This window comes from Mixophyes fleayi, chromosome 11, assembly GCF_038048845.1.
Source record: "Mixophyes fleayi isolate aMixFle1 chromosome 11, aMixFle1.hap1, whole genome shotgun sequence".
Lineage (NCBI taxonomy): Eukaryota > Metazoa > Chordata > Amphibia > Anura > Limnodynastidae > Mixophyes > Mixophyes fleayi.
In genome coordinates, this window is record NC_134412.1 from 89,926,773 (window position 1) to 89,933,783 (window position 7,011).

Below are 7,011 nucleotides of genomic sequence, written 5' to 3' on the forward strand. Positions count from 1 at the left end.
TGCTACTTATGTAACCTCCAATATTGACTAGGCCCTTGACTAACTATCACACATGCCTTACAAACCCATTAAGGTAACTTGCTTACGTGTTTAACATCACTTATCCCGAAGCCAGCCTTATCCTTAACTTAACCATTTCTATAAACTACTATATATATATATATATATATATATATATATATATATATATATATATATATATATATATATATAATCAAATTATTTTACTTCTCAGATGACTGAGTTATAAACAGTTCATATAAATCCTTCATCTTTCTGCGCCAAGGAAAAATGGCTTGGAAGATGGAGAGTTTATCCAGGATGATTGATTTCCCAAAAGTCTTACAATATCTTCTAAGTTTTCTCCTCTTTTAAAGACATTTTTTCCACCTTTCCCCTCCTACAGAGGTTGGTCTCTAGGGGAGGCCTGTTACACAATTTTACAATCAGAATTTACATCTTCCCTATATAATCCCCAATTCTAAAATGTAACATCTTTTCTGGGAAGTGTCACACATACACAATTTTATTATTAATAAATACCAATTTACAGATTCCAAAAAGAATAAGGTCAAGTGTATTAATTGAGCTGATACTCATTTCCTCTCAATCCCTGTCTGACAGACAGCTTTCTTTGACGTATTGGCTGCCCTTCATCATACTATTTATGAACATGTGGTGATTACTAATTATATTAATTGTAAGTGGTATTTTGGAAATAGAATTATATTTGCCTTTATAAAATATAACAAGCCTTCAGGTAGTCACAGCCCCCGTCTCCTGGTGTAAGACCCTCTGCTAGGTTGATTCCGTAAAGTTTTTTTCAGGTGCCAAAAACCACTACAGTATCAGGACATAGCTCAGCACATATGCTGGTAAATGTATCAAGCTGAGAGTTTCCGGTGGGTTTGAAAAACCAATCAGATTCTAGCTATCATTTATTTAGTACATTATACAAAATGATAGCTAGAATTTGATCGGTTGCTATAGGCAACATATCTACTTTCAATCTCAGCTTGATACATTTACCCCATGGTCTCAGTAGCTGTTCATTTCCCCCTAAAGATGACAGTGTTGTCTTGTAGTCCTTGGGTCTGCAGAGCCACAGAATAAACACAGGCCAATATTTCCGGCCTCACATTTTACACATTGAGTTATGTCATTGACCCTGTGAGAGCATTGAAGTCATTTGCATTACCCTATAACTTACTAAATGAATTAATTTGATATTCAGTATTTACAATGTGGTCCCTTATGATTTTTCTTTACTCACCACAGTTTTGTTATGGGTTAATCCTTAGAACTGTAATTCCTCCCTTTTCATGACACCTCTCCCTTTTAAGAAGGTGACAAGAAATCTGTCTGTTGCAAGAAAGCTTTTGCTCCCACCTGGCACAAGACTTATAAATTCAGGCACCGCATGTTTTGATTTAAGCATTATTTTCTCAGTTTGGCCCGGTCTCCAATGCCAGTTACTGTGATAGTCCTCTTTGTGAAGTTCATTTCAAGGCTTGTCTACTAGACCTCTCCCTTTTGTTAGCCTAGAGATTGGATTATCTGCAGAGCATGTCACCTCTAATTCAGCAGCTTGGAACAGAAGCAAAATGGGGGGTGCAGACTTGTCTATGGCTCAGCAGGGGGATCTGTGATCTAAGGGGTTCTGTGAAACAATCTCCCTGATCCACACATACAGGTAGACCTGGGTCCCTAACCTCTATACCAGAGTGTGTTGTCTTTACAGTTCTCCAGGGAAAAGGAACATTACCCACCGCTTGTGCTATAGGTAGAAGAGGATGCAGCGAGGCGCTGCTATTACCTGTAATTGTTTCCTGTCAACTCTGTGTTTTTATGATGGGATAAAAATTAAAAAGGTTGCTGGGTTCCTTGGCTATACTTTGTGTGTCACTGCCTAACTGGATCTCCTTGTTGGGGCTTCCTGGAAGAACCCTTCCCTCCCCCTTAGACTTCTATGTAGGAACTCTTTGATTCCGGCACTACAGAATCCATGTTTTCTATCTGCCTTACCTCCCAGTTTGAAACTTCCTTTTTAATAGGGACACACATCCCCCTCCAAATTTCCAATGGTCTGTGCAGGGGTGACATTGGTGTCATGCTCCTGGGGACCAGTCACTGGTAACACTATATAAGTTTCATCGGGGGCTACTGGCCCGAACATTGTCCTGCCCCTTGGACTCATCTATGTGGGGATGAAGTGTAACAGGACTTTTAGGCCCCTCAGCTACTTCCTCTAAGCCGTTAGACGGTTGACTAAGAGAAGTTGGGTTAGCAAATGACCTTCCTTTCTCCACATACATTTCAAGTGAATGTTCAGAACTCAAACTGAGATTTGGGTGGGGAACATTCAGACTACAGGTCTCAATTTTAATACAAGAACTATTCCCACCCACTACTTCCCGTTGGTCATGTCTATGTGCCTCACCCACATTCAATAAAACCCGGGTACTGCTGGTTATGGCACAGAGGAACACACAGTTTCCCTCTGCCCTTCCTCCCATTTACACTGTACCCTAACTTCTAAACACATTACCTGAGTATAACTATTGGTATTACTTAACCAAACAGAATTAACCACAGTATCCTCTACCCCACTTGCAGCTGTCATATTATCCACATCCGTGTCAATTATAACATTTGTAGGAACATTATCACCTGTCCCTACCTCAGGACAAGATATAGTGGAAAAACAGGTTTAGTTTCTACCACAGTAACATGTGTGACCTTAACATCATTACATATGTCACTATTATTAGGGGTTTCCAAATTATTCCTTATTACCTCAGGTAAATAGCATAAATCCACATCATTGCACTAGTTAACACTGGTCCCTATCTACTTCACATATCTCTTTCACATTGCAAGATGCAAATTGATCACAGAGCATTTCAGGTTCTTTACACAAAGTCACATCATTGCAAGATTCAGCCTTATCACATGCTACCTGAGATGAGTCACATGGTTCAACAGAACATACACTTCCCCTATCACATCCAAGTTTACACATTTCAGGTATAACTTAACAAACCTTTTCACTGTCAATCAATAAACCTGCGGAAAAAACATGGGTATTCTCAGCAGAATCACTTACATCATCATTAGAGACATATTGAGATAGCATCCTGCCTCAATCAGTCTTAGACCTCTTCCAGCACCCCAATCAAGATAAACCTTTGCCATAGACACGGCAGGGTGAATTCCACCAACCCCTTGCACATAAATACATTTTACCGGAATGAAGTCCTCTAACCTCACCTGTTCTGAAAGCGCAGTGTAACATCAGCACCCGTGTCTCTTATCACTACAGTTAACTTGTCACCAACAGTGACATGTTGCATGTTGTCCTTTCTACTCCTTTGGGGGTCCAGCAACACAAAGTCTAGCTGGAGAAGAATGCAGGGAAGGTTGAATTGTTGTTCTTTTCTGGGCAGGTGGTACTGATGTGCACCACCTGGTTGCCTACAAAACATCAGCAGGAGTCTCTCAAAACAGGCTTTGCCCTCACCCTCCCAAATGATGATGAAACAGTGGGAGATGGTGTTTAGGGGGATGGCGTTGTTCCTCCTGACCGCCCCCCTTTTCAGGCAGGCCATTCTGGCACAAAGGACCCTCTTTTAGCTGCAGGTGCCCGAGTGACCATATAATTATTTGATGGTCTAGCTGCTTTCGTAGATAATGTAGGGTCATGATCCACAACCCATTCCTTCACATCAGCTGGGCACAAACTGCTCCTGGATCATTAAGAGTTCCAAGAAAGTATAAAGAAGGAATGGTACACTTAAAAACAAAATTGCCTAAAATATGTGCCAAAACTGGACTGAAACAACCAAATGCACTACCACTTGCCTGATGTTAATCACTAATGCACCAACTGGTAAAAGTTAACTGCCTCTGTATGAATTATTGTTTGGAAGCTCCATGCCAGCAAAATTTCTCCCTGCACAGGTGGGCTTGCAATTTAATAATGACTTCTTGATCTCCTATTGTTAATATCTTGCAAGACTTTGCTTTCATATCCACATACAGGTGCGAGAAGCCACACATGGAAAGGTGGAAGGTGATCTGGTCTTAATCATAGTTAATCAAAAAAATAACTTCCTGTCTCTCAAGTGGAAAGACCCATACTAGGTACTGCTCGCCATACCTACAGCTGATAAACTGAGTTGTAGCATGGATTTAAGTGTCTCAATGTTAGCGAGCGGAATCTGCAGAGACAACCAGAGCACTTAAATTAACAGCAACTAAAATGGTCTCTCTCCCTGTAACAATGTCACCACCAACCACTGGATCAAGGACTGAGGGAAGAGATGGCTCTCTGGAGTAGGTCCTAGAGAGTTATCGGTGATAATTACACCCCCTCTTATCCTACCCAAGATGGGATTTAGAATCTTCCTGTGGGAAGACGATCAAAGTAATAAACATACAGCAACTTTCCTGATATAATGTACATGCTGAGATTATTATGTCTTTTGTTTATTGATATGAAGTGTATTGCACATACCACATGGACAACATGTAACATACATTGTACAGTGTCAATTCTGGACCATTGGCCTGAATAGAATACTCTCGACCACCTGTTTATACTGATCTACTTTACCCTAGTTTTAGCTGAAAAACAACTTATGTAATATTACTAATGAGACACAGGTTTTTACTAATTTTCCAGTACTGCACACTTCATGAGAAAAACAGATTAGATCATGGTCATATGATTAAGCAATAATCTCCGGATATGTCCATATAAATGACCGTCCAATAGAACATGTTTTTTTAATGATAGAGTGCCAGCAGTGATGTTAGCTGGGAAGGTGTGTTTTAAAGTAAGAAGGAGTTACATATCCTATAAAAGAATAAGTTATTCAGATATAGGGGCTCAATTGGCATTTGAGACCCTGGGCGTAAGTCAATAATAATTGAGATGAGCAGGTTTCCAAAATGTAATATTTATTTTCTTTTTTAAAAGATATTATGCATATATATAGGCATACTGGACGAAGCAGACATACGCCTAGGGTGTCAAATGCCAATTGACAATCTATATTAGTCTAAGTTGTTCTTTTATTGAAAATGTTACTTATCATTGCCAAAACCACACCTTTCCAGCTTACTAAGCTGCGGGTTTGAAAAAGTGGGGATGTTGCCTATAGCAACCAATCAGATTCTAGCTTTCATTTATTTAGTACCTTCTACAAAATAACAGCTAGAATCTGATTGGTTGCTATAGGCAACATCCCCACTTTTTCAAACCCCCAGCTTAGTAAATCTAGCCCTAAGTCTCCATCATTAATCTTCATTAAAGTGACATGTTCTTGGAGGGGCCTTTTGGAAAGGTCTTCTTGACCTTATTTGGAGCAGTAATGTTCTTGGCCTTGCCCGGCTATTGTGAAATAATGGAATTTTACTAAAAATCTATTTCTTGTTGTTTATGTCTATTGTGTAATATGTAGGAGAAAGGTCAATACTTTTCCTCTTAAAAGCACAGACACATAAAATTCAAGTTCATTAGTTCATTCTTTTGAACCAATTGGTTATACAGGGTTTTTGTTAATTATTACTTCCACAGCATTTTCTTGATGGAATGTATTATTTGTTAGACTAGAGGGTCTATAAGTGAATTATTAGAGATATCTAGGAAATTGTACTGTGGGTATTAAGATTCCAGAAATAAGGATATTAACTGAGATTCCAGAGGGTGATTATAGAAATGATAAGAAATTAAATTATTGGTATTTTCCCTATGGTAGGCACAATACTTATTCCTCAAAAGAATAATAAGTTAGCAAAATAAAAATTCTTGATAAAGTAGATAATAAAACATATTAGGACATACGGTTTTTTGAATGAAGAATTAAGGCAGGTAAAAGATGTAACCTTACAAATTAGAAAATTATTCGATTTGTGTTAACTTCAAAGAGAAGTGTTTTTACTTTAAAAGATTAAGAGTGTTGAGCTTACATATTAGACTCCCATGAGGGAATTCAATATTAAAGATAATGGAGTATATACAAATAGGTTTAAAGAACACTGAATGTTGGTCTATATTTGGATGGTTAGGGCGTATTGGTTAAATAAATAGAAAAATATTAATTATAATAGGTTTAAAGTCCTAGAAGGAAATATATATAGGGGTATCCTTATCATTAAGTTAGTGATTATGTGTGTTGCTAAATTTGGCAAAGTCCATAGGCAGAAATAGAATTTCTACTAACACTGAAATATTTAAACTGAGAAAAGCTTTGCAAGAAGTGTAGGGTCTTGTGATGGTGAAGGGCAGCATGAAACATTACATGCTCAGATGGAAAGGTCACAGACCTGCTTGATATTAGTCTCTAAAAGGGACATCTTCTCCTGTATGATTAGTACAGACATGACATTTTCTCCTTGCTGCTTTTCCTGAAACTTCTTAAATTAAACATTCTATTGCTAATATTTCTTATTGTTGTCATTAATGAAAATTATGACAAAAGATGGGAATGAGGAGGCAGATTAAGGGTTAACTGGCTTAGAAATAAGTATGCCGTAGTTGTGGAATCTGTTAATCTGTTATCTGTCTGTAATGTAACTCTGAGAGAGAGACATCTGTTTTTAGATCTACAAACTCTCCTTGGACTGTGCTAACATTGGTCAGTGAATTGTTTGTTCCTTATATGGCACATGAACACATGATATATCTTTGTCGTACGTTTGTGTATCTGGAGCTATGCTATCTATATTGATGTCTGGCTCTATAGCAATAAATGAACAATGCTTTATCGATATCTGGACATTTAGCTTCTTTATCACAGTCCGAACTGAAATCCTAATTTCTCATTTTGTTAATAAATCAAGAGATTTCTCTAATTAGAATGATGTAATATGGTTACAGTAGCAACTATCAGTTTACGGATTGAATGGCAGCAATGATTCTTGATAGGCTGCCAGCACCACCCACAGACAACTAATTAGTGTCAATAAAGTTAGTTCTATACAAATTTACAGGTATATTCTGAAATA